The sequence below is a fragment of the Grampus griseus genome (assembly GCF_964374135.1).
Source record: "Grampus griseus genome assembly, chromosome: 1".
NCBI lineage: Eukaryota > Metazoa > Chordata > Mammalia > Artiodactyla > Delphinidae > Grampus > Grampus griseus.
The window spans coordinates 104615856-104635978 of NC_139017.1; the positions used below are offsets into that span (position 1 = coordinate 104615856).

Genomic DNA, 20123 nt, shown 5'->3' on the forward strand with positions numbered 1-20123 from the left:
GAGACTGTCTCTCTGTAATAGCAGCCTTCACAGCGGCATCCCTGTCTCTGTCTTCACTTCCAGGGTAGCACATGCAACAGGCTTTTCTGTGAAGGAGGTCTCTGGCACTCACACTCATCTCCCGGCCTCTACAAAACCTGGGCCGTGGCTTTCAAGGAAAATGTCTTCAGAGCCAACTGGCTGGCTTGATTGGCATTTACCCACGGACGGTTATTAGCCATTTTCAAGGAGCCAGAGTGTCATTTCCCATGGCAAAAATGTAGCAAGGGGATGCAAATCACCTTTTTAAAAAAGTCTGCCTGCGAGGTGGTTTAGGCTCCCTCCTAGGCACAAGAGTCTCCTGGTTTCAAGCAAGTTGAGAAGGAAAACACTACTCAGAACACCTGCAGCATTACTTGGAAGACCCAGCTACACGTCAGAAACACAGGCTTGGGTGGCTACAGGCGTGAGCTGGTATGTCCCTGAGCTCAGTGCTTCAAAGCACACACATCTTGAGCAGAATTAGTAACATTTACATAGGACCCACACATGCCCTGCCTCACTGGATTCTCAGAACTGCCTTTGCAAGGAGGTCTCATTACCACTGTGCTAGAAGTGGAGCTCATAGGTGTTGTTCTCAAAGCAGTAGGTAATGGAGCTAAAATTCACCCTGGGTCTGTTCTTCCTCTGGATTGAGAAGAAATGAGTAGGTGCATTTTGGCTGTGGATTTATTATTCTGTGCTACACATCTTTTACTCAGAAGAATCTCTCTCAACTATATCACGTGATTTCATCAACTTCCCAAGTTGTTTGAAAGAGTAAACTATAAACATGCATTTTCCAACGGGCCAACTGATTCTTAGCAATATGTCAATATAGATTAGGTTAAACATGATCTTAGGTTGCAGCTGAAAAGTATTTAATAAAATAATAAATAAGACAGATCCACAGGTCGATCAAACTGTGATGGACAAAATCTTTTTTTTTTTTTTTGGTCTGAGTTGGGTCTTTGTTGTTGCACGCGGGCTTTTCTCTAGTTGCAGTGAGCGGGGGCTACTCTTCCTTGTGGTGCACGGGCTTCTCACTGCTGTGGCTTCTCTTGTTGTGGAGCACGGGCTCTAGGGCGCGTGGGCGTCAGCAGTTGTGGCGCCACGGCTCAGTTGTGGCTCGCGGGCTCTAGAGCACAGGCTCAGTACTTGTGGCACATGGACTTACAGTTGCTCCACTGTGTGTGGGATCTTCCTGGACCAGGGCTCGAACCCGTGTCCCCTGCATTGGCAGACAGATTCTTAACCACTGCACCACCAGGGAAGTCCCAATGGACAAAATCTTAATACATTTTTTCCAAGTTTCCCCTCTCATTCTTCAGTTAGTATGCAAATATACATGTAAAGTGAGCCATGATGGCTGATGTACTGTGATTCAGTGAACATAAATATGAAAGATTAGCAGGAAACCATATAGGCTTGACTAAATGCAAATACTTGTACATAAGTTAAGAGTATTCAAACTGTTCCTGGCACAGACTGCTAACATGAACAGCCTTGGGTTATTTACTGACTGTTGATCATGATGTGTATGGTGTAGACTAAACACTGTCCTATAAGACATTTTTCTTTGGAAGGCGTGTTTTGTCTGTTCATTGTCTGTAGTGGGTATTTCTGCCTCCTTATTAAAAAAAAATTTAAAAATTCTCTTTGGGCATCCGTTTAAAAATAATACATTAAAAACCCAACAACTTAAAATGATTTAACAGGTCCAATAAATAGAATGTTTATTACTAAGAAAATAATGTTCTTAAAAAGATTTTTTAAATATATAAATATCTACAATTACACACTGGGAAGTAGCAATATAAGAGTTGATAGGGAATAAGTCATATTGTCTACTGAGTATATCAATTCTCAACCACCTATTATAACGGAATCTTCAAGAAGAAAAGCAATTTACAAATAATTTAAGGTGGCAAAGCTGGACAGTTTGATCTTCATCTCCTTTCCTTTGCCTGCAGTGGAGTGACTAAGGCAAATAGCATGAAAGAAACAAAGTGCCTGGAAAACCCAGAAACGTTATTATAAACTTTTGAAAGATTATTCATCAATTTTTAAACTAAACCTAGCTAAACAAATTCCAACCACTTTACATGTATTGACTCAATTATTCTGGACAACTCTATGAAGCAAGAACTACCATTACTTCCCCATTACAGACCAGGAAACAGACAAGAGCTATTAAGTAATTTGCCTAAAGTAATACTACTAGCAAATACCAGAACTTGGGCAGCCTGGCTGGCCACAGAATCTACTTTTAACCAACACATTTTACTACCAATGGGGTACCATTGGCTTGGGCTTGCTTTCTCCAGCATGAAAGTTCACGGGGAATAGTCCCATGCTAAGGCAGAAGGAGAGAAGTGAAAGGTCAGGGGTTTTCCTTTCTACAGCAAGAATGGAACCACTGGTTGTACACGGTCAGGGATGCAGTGCCTGCTACATGTTGCTGAATAAATGAATATTTAAAAGAAAGGAAAAGATACCTGCCGAACAGCCAACTCAGGAAGAAGGGCTGCTTCCTTACCTTGACCAGAATCCTGGATTGCAAGGCTCCAGGATTGCCCGCCTCCAGCACAACTGAATTAGCAAGGGAAGGGAATGCACTGAACTCCACTGCTTTGATCTTGACAAAGCATTTGATAGTGCCCCATACAATCAGGATGGCCAAATCAACTGAAACTTACGTGGCTACAAGAACCACACAGGAGTTAAGCAGGCTGGAAAGAAAAACACTGGATACATCTACCAGTGTGATGAAGAAAAGAACCACAAGGAACAGTATTCAATCTGTATTCAAGTAACTTAGAAATTATTCACACTGTTATAATCAAATTTGCACATAACGTTAATCTGGGAGGGGTGAAAAGGGCAAATGAGGGCAAGCCAAATGACTTAGTTAAATTAACAGAGAGGTGAGGAAAAACAGGAAGTTTGGTTTCATTTCTGTTCTCCCTTTAATTTTCAGGGAGGGGCTGAGGATGCCCATTGGGTAGTAACCGCCTCTAGACCTGAAATGCCAAGACTGAACTAAAGGTAAAGTAAGCAATAGCAAACTGGATATGTTTAAGATTTTAGGACCTTCGGTCTGAACTTCAAAAAGCATGATCCTATTATTCCACACACCATCAGTAAAGTTCCACGGGAAATAATATTCCTTTCAACAAGAAGACTTTGTTAGCAAAACTCAAAGAAATGAAGGGGCTCAAAGGCTGAATTTAGAGGTCAGATGAAAAAGTCAGTGGTGTATGTATAATCTGGCCCCACTACAAATATGCTGCTCAGGCAGAAGGTCATGAGAATGGTTTGTAAACATACGGCAGGATAAAGAACAGCGGAGAAGGAAGAGAGAAGAGAGCAAAAACTTGGACTAACATTATTTTTTTAAGCATAAATTATAATTTCTAATTTTTTTTCATGTTGAGAAATTGCTTCTCCCTTGGTAGAACTGTTTGCTCTCCCAGCAAAATTTATACTTTAAAAGTCAGTCGTTGATTTAGAACTCAAGAAATGGAAGCAGGAGGGGTCTGCAACATTTGGAAGAAAAAAAAAAAAGGCCTAACTTCATGCTAGGTCCCAGGAAATGTACAAGTGAGCATCATACCACTCAACTCCTAAGAGACTGAAGAGCTGAACTATTAGCTGTGTAGCCACCATGCCCCAGGCAGCGGACTCCACAGCTGGTGAGAGATTGACTGAAGGAAATGCTGCATGTTCCATTTCCTTCGAAATAAACAAACAAAAAAAGCGGGTGGGGCAGGGTAGGGGACTTAGCACAAAGGCATAAAGTTTAGAGCCATAGTGCATTCTATTGTAGATGAATGGGAAAATTTATGTGAAAATGATGGTGCTCTGAGATTATTTAATATCTATACGGAATAATAAGCAAACGATGAAACCTAAATAGACAGATCTTCCCCAAGGTTTGATTCCTGGCCGCCTCCTATGGTTTATAAATCATCCACACGATGGCAAACTCACAATTGGCCTCAGAATGTCTACAGGCCCTACTCCCTTATCTGACTGCACTCAGAATCACCTGCAGGCTTTTAAACAGAATGTCTGGGGCAGGGGGTGGGTCGGTGCTGCTGGTGGGCATGGGGTGTTCCCAGAATCTGTATGTTTAAGGACTCCCAGGTGACCCTATGCTGCAGTCTGGTTGGGGAACCTTTGCTGCACACGTTCTACTCCTTTCTAGACACTGCCACCAGAATCAGTCACATCAGAGACTAAATGATTCCCCTTCTTAAGAACGTTTAATGGAATAACCTTCAAAGGCAATGGAATGGAGTCTAAATTCCTTAGCAGGACACTTGAGACCCTCTGTGATCTGTTCCCAAACTACTTTTCTGCCCTCCTTCCCTCCCACATCCCTCACTCTGTCACAGCACCATTCCCAGAACACATCACACGCTTCTTTTATGTCTTGGGCACTTGCTGCCCCAATGTTCCCTCAGCGCTGCTCAAGTTATTTTTCTCTGTGAAACCTTCTCTGATCTTTCCAATCAAAATCAGTCTCTCCTTCCTCTCAACAAATGTTCAAAAAAATTAGCTCATGCAGGAATTACAGCATATACCGCGTGCTGAGCTGAATTACACCAAACTGCGTAGGTGGTGGTCTCCCCCTGAAAGCAGGGGCATGTAACACACTCATTTTTCATACTGTGAATGAGAGACAGACCTAGGCTCAAAGTTTAGCTCTTCCGGTTACTTACTAGCACTGTAACCCTTGGTAGGTTATTTAAATACTATGAGCCTCAATTTTATAATCTTTGAAATGGGACACACACAAAATGATTCCTACCTTCATGACTAATTTGAGGATAAAACAGGAAAAGTGGCCCAATGCGGACCACCTAAAATGCACCAAAATGACAGCTGTTATAAATATCATTTATCAATTTTTGTTTCCTATCCTACCAGAATGCATTGCAGACATAGTAAGAGTTCCAGAAGTATTTGCCTCCACTCAAAAACAAACAAACAAAAGCATTTGCTTTCAAAGTAATAAGCAGTGATTTCTTAAAGCCCTTTCTCCTTGCCCGATTTTGTTCTGTTATGAAGGGCATTTCATAATATTTCTATTGAGAAGTCATCTTTCCTTCAAAAATCCTTCAAAAATCAATGTACAAAATTCTAAAGAACAAGCCCTGTCTGTCCCTCCTCCTCCAGCTTGGCTTTCTGCTTTGAACTACAGTAACTGCACTGCCCAGAGAATTGCCCGCTTCACCCTCACAACAAACAGCACTTTGTAGGCAAACTGGAGGCGAGCCCAAAGCAGGAGGGGGCACCAAGGAAAAGGAGTTTGGGCCAGAAACTGAGCGGACACCCACATTATCATCCACACTGTACCACAGGTAAGGAGAGAACAGGAAAGGAAAGAAGCTCAGATCAACGCAAACCTTCCCACCAATTCCCAAGCCTCCAGCTCACCACTCACCCAACGGGAAAGACTCCCGAGGCTCACAGAGCGCACGCGGGTCCCCAGCTGCCTAACACACACGGCCATTGTTGTCAATAAAATATCGTCCTATGTGATAGCTTCTTATCCTCACCAAACCAATCCTATTGCCGTTATCACCCCACCCCCTCCACCAATTACAGGGGATGAAACCCAAGTCGAGAAGTCCAAGGCCACACAGTCAGTAGCGATCAGAAGAGTGCCAGGACTAAACTCAAGTCATCTAAGCTCCAAGTCCTTGGCCCTTCCCACGGACTTTTATGAAGTGTGAAAAGCAATTTTTAAAACTTTCTCAGAAGCTCACCAAATCCACTAGTTGTAAAGGTAAGAGTTTCTGTCCTCTTAGAAACAAATCTGGTGCCAAGAGTGAGGGCTGTCACAGCAAGGAGGCCCCACCTGCAGCCCTTAGAATGATCAGTCCGGTATCTTAGGACAGTGTTCCAGGAAGACCCTTTAGTTTCTGTTCCTAGACAGAAACTGTCTCCTGACAATTCTGTTTGTTCATGTGGTTTGGGGAGGAGGTATTAGGGAAGGAGTATAATTTTCTTTTTTTTAAAATCAAACCCTGCTCCTGAGTTTAAAGCTGAGGTGATATGGAAAGCAAAAAAAGTTTGTACAGCCTATGTGCAATCCTTGTCGTGAGAAGAGTACAAGAGGCCATAACGCAGTCCTCAAAAGCACAGATTCTGAAGCCATGACTGCCTGGGTTCCAATCACAGCTCTGTCGCTTCCAGCTCTGTGGCCTTGAGTCCCCTGGCTGCTCACAGAGATGGGGAAGTGCAGCCAGACAGGGCAACTGGGCCTTGTTGTTCTCTGCTACAAATGGGCTGTTGTGAGGAACACATGACCTAATACATATAAAGTGCTCCAAGCAGTGCCAGGCATGTGTAAGTACTACGCAAGTGTTTCCTATTATTATTTCCAGAATAGATTACTCTCTACAATTGTGTTCTTTTTCAAGTGTATTTTAGAAGGCTGAAGAAGACTTCTTGCACAATTTGTTAATCCATAACGCCCCAAACCAGCACAACGATTATTTACAAATTTCACTTCCTGATAGGATCTTCCAGGATTTCCATCTGTGGACTAGAGTCCCCAGAAGAACAAACAGTGGAATTCGAAGAATCTTCCTCCTTCCCAGCAACAGTGCAAGTAAATCTGTACCCATTCTCTCCATACTACAAAGGGGCTTCCACGCTGAGAAACTAAATAAAACAAAACGAAGAACTTATAGCATTGAACTAACTAACATAGGGGAACATCTGTAAAATTTGCTTTATATTCTGAAAACAACCAAAGCGTTAAAAATTTAAAGTTATACCAGCTGAGAAAGACATGGTTCAGGTCACAGAGGGACGGCAATCCTAAGGACTGGGATAAAACCTGCTGATGAATCAAAAGGTTTATTTCCCAGAAAATGCTGGAATTCCAAGAACAATGTGCTACCCCTGGGATGATTAAGAGAAAAATGGTTTTAAAAATCCCCTCTCAGGCTAAAAGTCTAGACTCAGCTAGTAACAGAGCTGCTAGAGTATCACCTCTCCTCTCCTTCGGAGAGGGCGTATGTGCAACAACAGATTAGACTTAAACAATGGAAGGATTTTCCCCAGGACAGCAGATAAAACTAAAGACAGGAGCACTAGAAAGAAGGGTCACAACACAGGTCTGGGGTCATGGCCTGCCCGGGGGCACCCAGCCAGGAAGAGGGGCTAAAACTCAGCCTGCACTGACCTCCAATCAGCGTCCCTGGCGGGGCAGGTGCAGCCCTGCGGCCACTGACTTCACACGAAGGGACCATGGGGGCTACACCAGTGGCACTGAGCACACCAGCCCCCCGCAAGCCAAACAAGCTGGAGTCCAGAGCCATCCGGGAGCGGCGGGGCTATCGCCGCTCAGACAATGCCGTGGTTTACGGGGTGGGGGAAGAGTGCTTGTCTGTACCGTGGAAACGTTTTCAGCTTTCCTGGTTTACTTTGTGACGCCAGCTGTCCTGTCGTCGCCTCTTCCTTTCCTCACTCTATATTCTCCTGACCTAAATCCTTTCTTTTCCTTTTCACTCCAATTCTCCTTTTCAAGAAGCCACCACACAAGTTGACGTGCACACTAGGAACGGCAGAACAACAGCCCTCTGCCCAACCAGAGCTTCTGCGCTATTTCTGAATATTTATCACATCACAATGTTCCCTTCTGATGTAAGGACTCCTCTTTCATCTCCCTCTCCTCCCTATAACCCCCAAATCAATGTTAAGATATAACGGAGTATTCCTCTTCACCTATCTTCTGGGGGGGACGATCCTTCTTGCCCTCCAAGCGGCTCTGACCCTTTGTTCTCTACCAAGGGGCCCACCTGCCTCCCCCCCACCCCCGCCCCCGTATCTTCTCCTACCTGCTGCATTCCCATACTCCGCGTATTTCTCTCTGAGTCTGTCACTCCTCAGGCAGGACAACCCCTTCAAATGTAACCACTCTGGATGTAACAAACCAAATTTAAAGGGCAGAAATTGTTACCATTACAAGTATGGGGATTTGGGTTTGTTTTGTTCTGCTTTCTGTATGTGTGTGTGTTGTGTGTGTGTTTTGTGTGTGTGTGTGTGTGCGTGTGTGTGTGGTACATAAAACGATGACATCATTTTGCTTTGTTTCCACTTTTTAAAAGTGTATTATGCTTTTATTTAAATCATATGCTTCCATTTACCTGGCCACTAAAGGGCTATCTATCTCTAAGGGCCTAAGCTCACAGGCTGTATCCAGCCCACAAAGCTATTTTGTTTGGTCTGCAGGAAGTTCTTTTTAAAACGTCGTGTTAGCCAATCTTTTAAAATCAGGAGATTTTTAAGTAATCCAGATTTCTGGCTTACAGTGAAAAAATCAGAAGATCTGTCAAGACTGGCCCACATTCCCATATGGCAACAGTTGGCTGCTGAACAGATCTGCTCAACAGGCCCCTTTTAGACAGGACCTGCAGTTGCTGGTTCAGCCCAGGTTCACCCCCCACTCCCTCCTGATCACCCTACCCTGAGGTTGAGTACCAGCTGTCATAAATTATCCCATGTGAGGCCCGCTTCGGGCAGTGTTTGGGATATGCCTGAGACCACAGCTAGCATCTAACTCTCTCTGGTTAGAGCACAAATTACAGATGTAATTATAAAGTTTCTGCTTCGTACAGAATTTTCCAGGTACAAATAATTCATAAAGAAAAGAACTTAGAACTAAACAAAAAGGAAAATGTCCCATAATAGAGAAATACTAGAAAAGAACTAAGTTGAAAGAGAAAGCCTCTGGGTGTGTGTGCATGCGTGCGTACGTGCGTGCATGTGCGTGCGTGTGTGTAGGAAGGGGATTCATTTGTGCAAGCTGTGTAACACTGCAGACCATTTCCCAATTTGTACTTGGTTATTGGCTAAATGTTAATATGAACAATAGAACCATTAAAGTAGAAACTCTAACAGAGTGAATTCACTCCACTGAAATAATTATATTGGAGCATAATCAATCTATGAACAAGACAGACTACATATCACACAGATATCTGGATATTTCTTGATTCATCATCATTAACTCAGAGGATATGGGTAATGATTACTTGTCTTTAACTGCATATATTTGTGATAGCATTTATTCAGCAAACATTGGGATAAAACACCTTAACAAATATTAGCTACATCTTTATATATTTATGTACAGTAGTGTTGTAGGGTCAGATCTAATTAGGAGGAGGGCACTCAGTGCGTGCTATTACAAGTGGCATTCTATCACCAATATTGATGATAAAAGAGAATAGGGCTAGAAAAAGCACCAAAATAAGTGATTTTACATTACCCTCTCAATTCTAGAATCAACTTTCACTCAAGTGGTTTTACCGACAGGTTGACGTTTTCTAAAACCACTGTGCGCTGATGAGAACTCTGGCCTGGAAGCCTGCAGAGCTGGGTGCCCCTATAGCTCTCCTCAGCTGTGTACCCACGCTTCAGATCTGGTCCGTAAATGAGGAGCATGAACTAGACAAGCTGTAAGGTCTCTTTACACATCAAAATTGGATTCTCTTTCTTTAAAAGAAATATTAATAATATTATAAAATGAATACAAAGAAATCTAAGATAAACGAGAAGAGTGCAGTACATTAAGAGAATGAGTTTTGAAATAAACAAAACTAGCTTCAAATTCCACCTCCACCACTTCTTTGTGATTTTTTTTTTGCAAATCACATAACCTCTCAAGCCTCAGTTACCTCATCTCTAAAGTGGGAATAAGTCCACCTTCCACTCAGGATTGTTTTGCAGATTAAATGAGAATGCATGTAAATTCCAGGGCATAGGTCTGGACAATCTGTAAATGCCTAAGAAATGATTATTGTTATTAGCTATGGGTATTCCATAAATCGCTCAATTACTTCTTGACCAGTTCAGTTTTAAAAAAAAACGCTAGTTATATCTGATAATAAACTAATTTTAAAAGCTTATTTCAGTAGGGTGCCATTGCAAGAATCATGGGGGTCATTTTCCAAAGACTTTTAATATTCAAATAATTCTCAGAACTGGCTTGGGAACAAGAGAATTTGACAGACGGCACTTCATTCCCAGTGTGATGGGCATGAATCTGTCCCGTCTCCACTGAGTGAGCTCTGCAGCGGCAGCTTCCTGGTGGCTGACAGCCTTCAGAGAGAACGGCTGCCTTGCACTTCCTTCCTTCTCCCTGCTTTGTAGAATTCATTGCAGTGCTGGTGATCTTTTGATGCTGAGATTTAGCAATGGGATTTATGGGTTGCTGGGGCAGTGAAACCTTCTCTGGCAAAGCTCCTATTACCAGCAAGCAGAGAAGGAAAGTAAAAGGTTTTTTAAGGAATTAAATGTTCATGCGATTTCCCTGGTGGTGCGGTGGTTAAGAATCCGCTTGCCAATGCAGGGGACACGGGTTTGAGTCCTGGTCCAGGAAGATCCCACATGCTGCGGAGCAACTAAGCCAGTGTGCCACAACTACTGGGCCTGCGCTCTAGAGCCCGCAAGCCACAACTACTGAGCCCGCGTGCCACAACTACTGAAGCCCGCGCGCCTAGAGGCCATGCTCCGCAACAGGAGAAGCCACCGCAATGAGAAGCCCGCACACCACAACAAAGACCCAACGCAGCCAAAAATAAATAAATTAATTAATTTTTTAAAAATGTTCATAATAGAATCTAACATCAATATGTGTGATCCTTCCCCAATAGCAGGTGTCAAGAGGAGGACATGGACATCCTGAACACCTCAGGGAAGTAGTAATTCCCAGACTTTTGATTGATACCACAGACTAGTAAAATTTCAAAAGAAGACTGTTATAAAACTACCAGGTTTTAGGTGACCGAGAAATGATACCAAAAGCAAACCATCACCATCCTTCTATAAAAGGAAAAAAAAAATTAACCCCTCAAAATAAGAGATCCCAAGATTTTTTAAAAAATCCTTTAAATTGAACAAACTTAATACTAAAATTAAACACGAAAAGCCTGCTGCAGTCTTTATTCTTATTTTTCCATAGGCTGGTGTAACTGTCACTACGGATCCACTCTGGAAACAACTGCTCAAGAACGGACTGCAGGTTGAGCCCCTCATGCCATCCAATCCAGGACACAGCATCTCATGGAGGCACCAAGGGCCACACAGTGGACATCTGCTGTCTTGGTCATCATCTTCCAAGGACACAGATGTATCCTTAGAGCTCCTCGTCTTAACTACCAATTGTGGGCCTGTCAGCCACAAATGTTTCAACTTTCTGAAGGTTTCTCCAGTCAATACCAGCCTTTCTGTACAACTATGCAAGATGGTGGTTCTCAGTCTTGGCTGCACACCAGAACCACTTGGGAGTGAAGAGGGCTCTTTTCAAAATGAAACTCCACTCCCAGAGACTCTGACTCAATAGGTATGGGGAAAGGTCTGCGCTCATGTAACTTTAAAACCTTCCCCAGGCTGATTGTGATGCCAGCCAGGGCTAAGTAAAACTGGTACCCTATTTTTTTTTTTTGCGTTAATCCTGAATTTATATCTTATAAAGCTTTAAGGAATGCACCTCTTCATGCATTCCTTCAGGTGTCAAATACCAATGCAGGGCCTGCCACGTGTGGGGCCCTAGGAAATCAGTGGAGCACAAGACAGATACATCCCTGCCTTCACCACACTGACAGAGTACTGGAGCAGGCTGACAAGGAAGCAGGCGATTGAAACAGCACATTCAGGTTTGCTAGGATTAGGGAAACAATCCAGGTTTCCTTTGTCCCTAATCTAGTGGTTTCATGGGCTTCAGAGACATCTCCTCCCAGCTGTCTTCTTCCAGATACTAGAAACTCTAATATTTACATCATAAAAGCAGATGGGCAAGGCTCTGTCCTCATGGAGCTTCCATTCTGGCAGGACTGTCTACCCTTTCTAGGTACCGTTACGTTGCTCACTCCAGCTCTGGTGTCTTGCCTAAAGTCAGGTGCCCATGCTTTGAACAAAGCACGGTAGAAACTCAATTAAGACTGTGTTTTCTGTTTTGTTGCCAAAATCTTTTGATGAAGCTTAGTATTTCCTGTCCTTTTTAATCTGCAACAACAAGCTGGGACAACACTGTGCAAGTATTTTCAAAGCCCTTTCCTGGATTTTCCCACCAAAACATCATCCTGTGACAGCTCCATAATTCCCTCCTTAATACCTGACTTCACATTTGCCCACAAAGAAACTCACCTGCAAATCTTCTGATGACTAACATATCCCAGCACAGTTTGCCTGGAGTAAATCCCCGTTGGTTAGCTATTTCATAATTCAGAAGAGCTTACTGTCATCTGTAAACCTAGAAATTCCACTGGGTACTCCTTCTTTTGGATCAATTATGTAAGTAAGACCTAAGGGACCCCACTGTTTACACACCTCCAAGCAGAGATGTCTTTAGCCTTAGATTTAATTTGTGGTCTTTAAGGGAGGTGGATTCTAATGCCTGCTCTGTCACTACGTCAGCTCCACAGGCCTCAATTTCCTCATCTATCTAATTCAAACATTGATCACTGCCATCTGTAAAATTCTCTCCTCCTACTCAAAAATGATACACTGAATCCTCAATCCCAAGGTGACTTCAACTTTGATATAGCCTTTGAAAATGTAAAAGGACAGTCTCCAAGGGTTTTCAAATATTTCCCCCCTCAAGAAATCTCATAAATTCACAAAAATCCCTTCTTCTCATAGGAATATCCTTCATCTCCAGAGGATACAGACAGGTTTCCCATGTGGGCTAGCACAGAAGTGAGAGCAAGCAGACTGTACCATCTGGACAGGCAACACACCTGCAACGAACTGGGGCACAATGGACGTTCCTAACAAAGAGGTTACACATTTTGGCTATGAGATCTGGAATTTTGTTCTAGCACTCTCTACACTGTTGGATGGCAACCACCTGAATCAAGTAATTTATTTAAATCTAGTTTGCTGGATAGATCTAGAACATTTGGAGAACTTGGCACTAAGTTACCTAGGACTTCTGACCTGTCCGCTTCAAAAGACATCCAAGAATGGTAATTTCCTAATGTCTTCTCAGTGAAGACACGTGAAATCTGCTAAGTGCGATATTACACCACCCACAAGCTAAAGCTTAGTACTGGGAGAAAGGCCTATCTCTAATGCCCAACACCCCCCACCTTCCCCAGATGCAAAGCTCTCACTAATGAAGTATTTCAGGCACACTAGCAAAAAAAAGAAGAAAAAAAAACGCTTAGCCTGAGTGGGAACAAACTTCATCCATGGTTTTTGCCAATACCAGTTATTACCCAGTTTACCTCTTCACAAATTTCAAAAGCAACTCGGATTTGGCAAGCTTCAGATTTGCACAGAACATTAGCAATGCTCTTCCAGATGTCTAAACAGAATTACAAAGACCCCAGAGGAGTACCGATTTCAGAAGCTTGCAACAGCCTGAAATAATTTCGAAAGGGCACCTCAGGTGCAAACATTAGCAAGAGCCTAACTCAGTGTAGCTTGGCCACGAACACAAATTTCTCAGACGCCCCTAAACTTGGGGCTAATCAACCCCCGGAATTCACCTCCATCACCCAGCACGCCCAGCTCTCAAACAGGACCAGCAGTGCCAAACAAAGTACTGGGTTTCATGAAGTACTAACATCAGTGACTACAAAGCTTTTGACAAAGTCGTCCTCCACTCCTCTCTCATGTGATTACGAGGCAGAACTAAGATTTTAAAATCCCGAAAGGCCTGAAGACTGGACCAAAATAAATAGGATAGAACTGAACAGGGACAAAAACAAACCAAAAACACGTCCATTCAACTTCACACACACACACACCCCCCCCCAAATCTGCATGATGAATACAGGATGCAGCAGTTCATACAACAAATATCTGGGAGTTCTGACTGTCCAGAATCCTGTACATGAGTCTGTGATGGGCAGTTTTGTAAGCTTAAGCTGCAGAAAGTAGATGCTTGTGCCTTGGTCTCAGGAAATAGCTGTCCTACTGTACTCTTTGTGAACCAGATCAGGTCTCAGTTACCATATTCAATTCCAGTTCGCCATAACTTTCCATGAGAGATGTGGACAAACTGAGAAGACAGAAACCATGTCCCATGCAGGACTGTGAAAAGAATTGGGACTATTTTGCTTTGAGAGAAGTTAGTCAGCTGGAGGGCCAGGAGGGGGACGTCATTCTGTCTTTGCCCATTCGATGGGCTGTCCTGGGGAAGTGAGTAGTTCCAGAGGACAAGAATCAACAGAACAAAGTTTCGGGGAGGCAGTCTTCAGCTCAAATAATAATCATACACACAGTCCAAAGATATGATGACATGTCTTCATAAGTACAGAGGTCCCTGTTCCTGGTGGTGTTTAAACAAGTCTTATACTTGTGGTGCCTCACAACTATAAGAAATTACTAAAGTAAAGAAGTTGGACCAAGACTTCTCTAAACTACCAATTTCAATTCTGTGATTCTCCACTTACCCAATATTATACTGCCCTGCTAGCTCATCTGCCACGATCTCTCAAAAATGCCTTTTTCTCTGATTAGAATTTGCCCAGATCCTAACCACTTCTGGCCTAAGCATAGCACAAGTCTCCTAGATTGGCTTCCCAACCTCAACATCCTTCCTCCCATGTCAAAACCACCTCCTTCGAGGCCTATTCTGAGATGTAACTTCACTTCACAGCAGCCTTTACCTCCCCTGTCTAGGCAGGGTTCCTCAACCATGGCACTGCTGACGTTTCAGAAGGGATAATTCTTTGTCATGGGGGATACCCTGCACATTGCAGGATGTTTAGCAGGCTCCATGGCCTCTACTCACTAGATGTCAGTAGCACCTGCCTCCTAGCTAGGACAAGCAAAAATAAAACCGTGCCCAGATTATTCCCAAATGTCTGCTGGGAGGCAAAGTCACCCCCTGTGGAGACCCACTCTTGAGGCAAATGATTAACACCACTGACTTGTGGTTCAAGTTTTCCACTAACTAGATCCCCTCTACCTCCCTTCATGTTCTCTGCTCCAGCCAGGCAAACCTATTTTTGACCCATGACACACCTCAACGCTTCCCCTAATACGTGCTCCTTCCCTCTTCCCCAACACACACAGCACTCCCGGCTGGCTCCAATCACCCTTTCGTCTCGGTATTCCTTGGCCTCCTAGACAAATGCAATCCCTTGCTTCTGGTGGTGTCCTCACGTGGGCGGTCTTACTTGCCCTCTATTCGTACGTACAAGAATCCTCTTCTTCCTGGTTAAGGCATCACAGCACCCACTCTGGTTCTCTGCTTCTTGCTGGTACTTAATAAATATTGGCTGGCATTTCTCAGAATGTCAACATCAGCTCCAATGATACATGAAAAATATGTGAAATCCCTTACCAACTGCCATTTCAAGTACATATGTAATCATGAGCACAGTTTTGACAAAACTTTGACTTTTTCATAGCTAGTACCAATTCACCTACAGTACTGAGACTGAACCAAGTCCGATCTCCAAAATACAGCTACCAAAATAATTCAGCTATTGGGACCTTACAAACACAGCACACTTTAAAAAAAATTAATCAAAAAAAGTTCTGCTCAATATAAAAATTAAGAAAAAAAAGGTCAAGCTTTGACCAAGTTTTTTAAATTCTGTAAACCTTGGCAGAAAGAAAAGGATACAAATATGGCTCAATACTTTAACTGTTGCATCATACACCATTCCACATGGTCATGAAGAGACTGGAGGGCTGGGTCATGTAAGGACAGTTTCCTCTCCAACCTTGTAATGTGTTAGGTTTTAATCAACAAAGTACACACTCACACACCCTCAATAAAAATGAGACAAATCTAAGATAAAATGTTCAAATATATAAATAAACCATGCCGATTTAAGATTCTGGATTGCTTTTTCCCCAGCTCTATGGATTACCTAATCATTTCATGGGAGGCTCCCTTACTAACCTATAGAGACCAACAACTTCGCCGGAACCCTAGTTTACCTAATTTTCATCCCAGGATCTTTCCTATCTTGTTCTTGTATTTTAACAGGGTTTTAGTCACTTGATGTCGAATACAGGAAAAGAGACAACTCTCACCATGTCCTAACTGATGGGAGGTGTCTGGTCAGTATTAATGGGCTGTAAAAATAAATGCTGCCTGAAGACCCCATTTACTGGGAATGGTGCAGGGTTCTGCCCACAGGTCTGTACCATGCAGAGGCCCCAGAAGCTCTGGCGGGGAAGGTCTGAATCACTGTCATTCTTGGCACTTGGAAGAGCCCTTCGGTTGCTTATGAAGTAAACAGCCCTAACCAGTACTGCAGACGGGAATTCCCTGCCTGCCCAGACTCTTCCAACGTCTGGCACAGAACACATAATAGGTGCTCAATAAATGCAGCCTGTCTAGCATTTTATTATCAAAGCTGCTAAGGAAAGTTTCCATAAGTCAGCTCTCTCTTTACTCCTGAATCTCTCAAAACACGTCCTCAAAGCTTTCCTTGCCCAACACGAAATATTTTTTTCAAAGTCAAGGAGAAGGAAAGGAGGAAATCTGCAAAACAGAAAGAGCCACATAGGAGTCCAAGTGGCTCAAGTTGGGCCCCACAGTCGGCTAAAGACTCCCCGATACCCATTCCCCATCCCCTGCGCCTCCTGAGTGCTCCCACACTCTCACCTTTGCACTATTTCTTTTCTGAAACCCTACGTCCCCACCTTCTGCCACATACACCCCCAACTGCGTATCCAAATGGGGCCGCATACCCCTCCTCTCCCTCTCCAGCAGGAACCTACCTCTCCTCCCCTCGACCTGCGGCAGCTCTTCTTTACCGTGGCTGGCTTTGTAAGAAACCAAAAAAACTCATCTCTTTATCCATAAGGGATACCCCAAATGAAGGGGAGAGAAAGAGGAAGGCCCCTATCAACCCTCCAGTAAGCGGAGGTGATGATTCCCTGAGCAACCACCCCCAAGCCTCCTCCTTTCCAAGCCACTGAACGGGATTTGAGCAGAAGTCCGGCTCCCAAGTGCCCACGCTTCCAAACAAGCTAGAAGCGGATTATACCGGTACCCAACCCGGAGATGGCCCGGGGCGGGCTGGGTGCACCTGCGGGCCCCCGGCTCCCTCCCTCTCGCGCTGAGGGCGGGGCGAGCCCTCACTTCCCAGCCCAGCCCACCCGGCGCGGGAAGGAGGCGGAGGGGAAGCGTTTCTGGAGAAGTTGAAGGGCTCACCTTCTGGGCAGTGGGCCAGCGAGGCCAGACACCAAACACCCACCTCCGGGAAGAATCAGTGGAGCCGTAACCGGGTCTCCCCGCCCTTCCGATGGGGCGGAGGGAGGCGAGAGAAGGGAGCGCGCGTGGGGGGAGCCGAAGGGAGGCGGTCGCAGGCACTGTGCTCTCGCGGGGCCCACTCGGCTGCCGCGGCGCCCGCCGCTCAAACTGCCGAAAGCAGAACGATCTTCGGGCCCCAGCGGGCCGAGGCGGGCGCCCGGCCCCGCCCGCCTCCCCCGTCCCCGGGCTCCTGGCCCCCCGGCAGCGAGGTCCCAGCCGCAGCCTCCTCTCGGGCCGCGGCGCCGCGGGGCAGGTCGCCGGCGCCGGGGTGGCGCGCGTCGGCTCCGGCACGGCTCCCACCGGCGTAGCCCCCAGCCCCTGCCCCGGAGAGGCGCGCACCAACCTTGGGGGGCAGCTTGGCCGCCTAGCCCCGGCTTAGGCGGAGGCGGGAGGTGGCGGCATCACCTGCGGCGTGCGGTGGCTGCTCCCGGACGTGCCGGGGCGGCGGAGGCGCGCGGCGCCCAGGACCCTGCTTTCGCGGCCCCGCCCGCGGCTGCCACCTCGAAGCGCGGCGGAGGAGCCGGGGCACCACGGGCGGCGGCAGCGGCGGCGACGAGAGCAGCAGCACATGACTCTGTAGCGGGGGGAATTAAACAAAGCGTAACATGGACTCCGGGCCCGTGCAGGCGCTGCAGCTCCGGGGCCAACCGCAGCCAGCGAGCGCCGCGACTGGCTCGGCCGCAGCCAATAGGGCGGGCTCGGGCCTCCATGTGATGGCGAGCTCTCTCCCCCGCCGGCTCTCCCGCGTCTGCCGGAGGTCGGGGCGCTTCCGCCGCCGGGCGTGCTGGCCGGAGGGGTGGCGTGGCGAGTTCGGTGGCCCGGGGTCTGACGCTGGCGGCGGGAGGCTGCTGGACTGCGCGCAGGTGCAGCCGGCGGGGAGGGGCAGCCGCCGTAGCTCGCAGTCGCCCCATCGCTCAGCTGTAAAACGCCCCCCTGGACAGGGCGCGGGGCCCGACGGCCAGTGTCGCCAGGCGGGCGCGAGGCCACCTCAGGAAGCTTCATCCCCCCTGGGGCTATCCTGTCAACTCAAGCTCTGATAGTAAGACGGGGGTGGGGTGGGGGATGCGGTGAAATGGTGGGGGGAAATTTGAGTAAAAGTCGTTTCGGCGGCTTCCAGCCCTACGGTGAACGTGCTTTCCTAGGATTTGGGGCACACACAACTTTATCTTAGCACGAATAGCGTCCCACCCTCATTTGTTCAGTGTCTGCTATTAAACATACAACGAGAGAGTCAGTTCTTGTTTTATTCTGAGTCTACTCTTTCCCCCCCCCCCATTCTTTTATGCCAAAAATGTCTTGTATCTGAAGCAGGCAGACGAAAGGTTGTCCTCCGCTAAGAAGTGTTTCCCAACATGATAGTTTTCCCTCTTGTTTTTGTGGTAAGATCAAAGAATATTTGCAGTCTTTTTCGTGGTTGGGGAAACGTAGGGGTCGAGAAATAACGTCAGGAGGGATGTTTGGAATTGTTGGTTTTTAACATGACAAATGGTTCCAGCCCAGTACTTCAATATCTCCTTTCATCTGAATCCACCCGTTTCTGTGAACAATGGGAAATCTCATCTCTCTTCTCCCAAGATCTCTCCATGTCAGTGAATGTTCAGTCAGCATTTACTAAGCATCTAAATGTTGCTCATAAGCGTGCTGCACAAAATGTTACAGGTACTCAGGAAAGTGTGAGTTCAGATTTAATGAGGCAGTAAAGAGAGTGGTTTTCTAGGGTTTCAGGAAAGACTTCAGAGAGAAGGGGGTAGGACTGACCCTTGGAGAGTGAGCACTTGTTCCTCAGGCACTGGAAGTAAAGTAGAGCAGCACTGAGGAGGAGTATGAACAGAGGTCGAGGACACACTCACGGGACAGTCCTAGACTACTCACAAGATGACACTAGATTTCGAGCCCTTTTGACATCCTCTTGCTTTCTCACTTTCCCTGCCCTCTCCCTTGTGCCAGCAGCCTCTCCTATTCCACACACCCAGCCAAGGAGGTGTGTAGGCAGGAGCTGCGGCAGGTGATCTAATTGCAGTACCAGATTCGCTGATCTGGGAGGTTAGAGCTGTTTTCAAACTGTTAACGTCTAGTGGTGTGATGTTTGGATTGAAAACACCTCACTACTATAATTAATTTGGAATGTTTTGCTGTTAGTAAAAACACTGTTCTGTGTTTTGATCTTCCCTGAGTTTTAAACTATGATTCTAGATTTGAGAGAAATGTGATTTCCGGAGTGGGATAACTTGAGAAAAGAAAAAAGTAATACTCAGAAAACAGTCAAACGTAGAGAAAGAGGTACATATTCTTATAAATGAATGCAAATTAGGTAAATCCCTTTGGAGGACAATTTAGCAATTTGGGATGAAATTAATATGTGAGGTTCTTTTGACCAGGCAATTCCACATCTAGGAATTTATACTTTGGACATATGTGTGCAAAAATTATGTATTTCAGAAATATTTACACACATGTAGAAAAATATAAGTACAGGTATGTTTATTACAACATTGTTTATAACAGAGGAAACATATAACGGTGTATAAGTCTAATAACAAAATCCCAGTAGGGAACTGGTTAAGCAAATTTATCTTGTTTTATAAAAATAAGAGACCTATTTGTACTAACATGAAAGAATGTCCAAAATCTGTAAGTGAAAAAAGCAAGTTGCCGAACAATATGAATAGTATGATCCCATTTTATTTGCATATTTTGTCAAAAATACACATGTTATAAAATGTATGCTTAGAGGAAATCTGGAAGCATATATAACAAGCAGTTAACAGTGGTTATCTCTGGATGTGGGATTACTAGGGCCGTTTGCTTTCCATTACAAATTTCTGTATGTTTGAATTGCTTTTATGTTGAGCAC

The 20123-nt window shown here is 45.2% G+C and overlaps 1 protein-coding gene across 2 annotated transcripts in view; it reads right to left on the reverse strand.

The window, feature by feature from the left end:
* Positions 1 to 17644, reverse strand: part of LRRC8D (leucine rich repeat containing 8 VRAC subunit D) — a 113534-nt gene extending 95890 nt beyond the window's left edge. Inside the window, exon 1 of one of the 2 annotated variants that reach the window (XM_082659573.1) lies at positions 17613 to 17644. The gene's annotated coding sequence lies outside the window, so the exon portion shown is untranslated. Of the gene's footprint in view, positions 1 to 17170; positions 17179 to 17612 lie in introns of those variants that run through there. The other variant, XM_082659576.1, reaches the window with a different exon arrangement.
* Positions 17645 to 20123: the final 2479 nt, after the last annotated feature.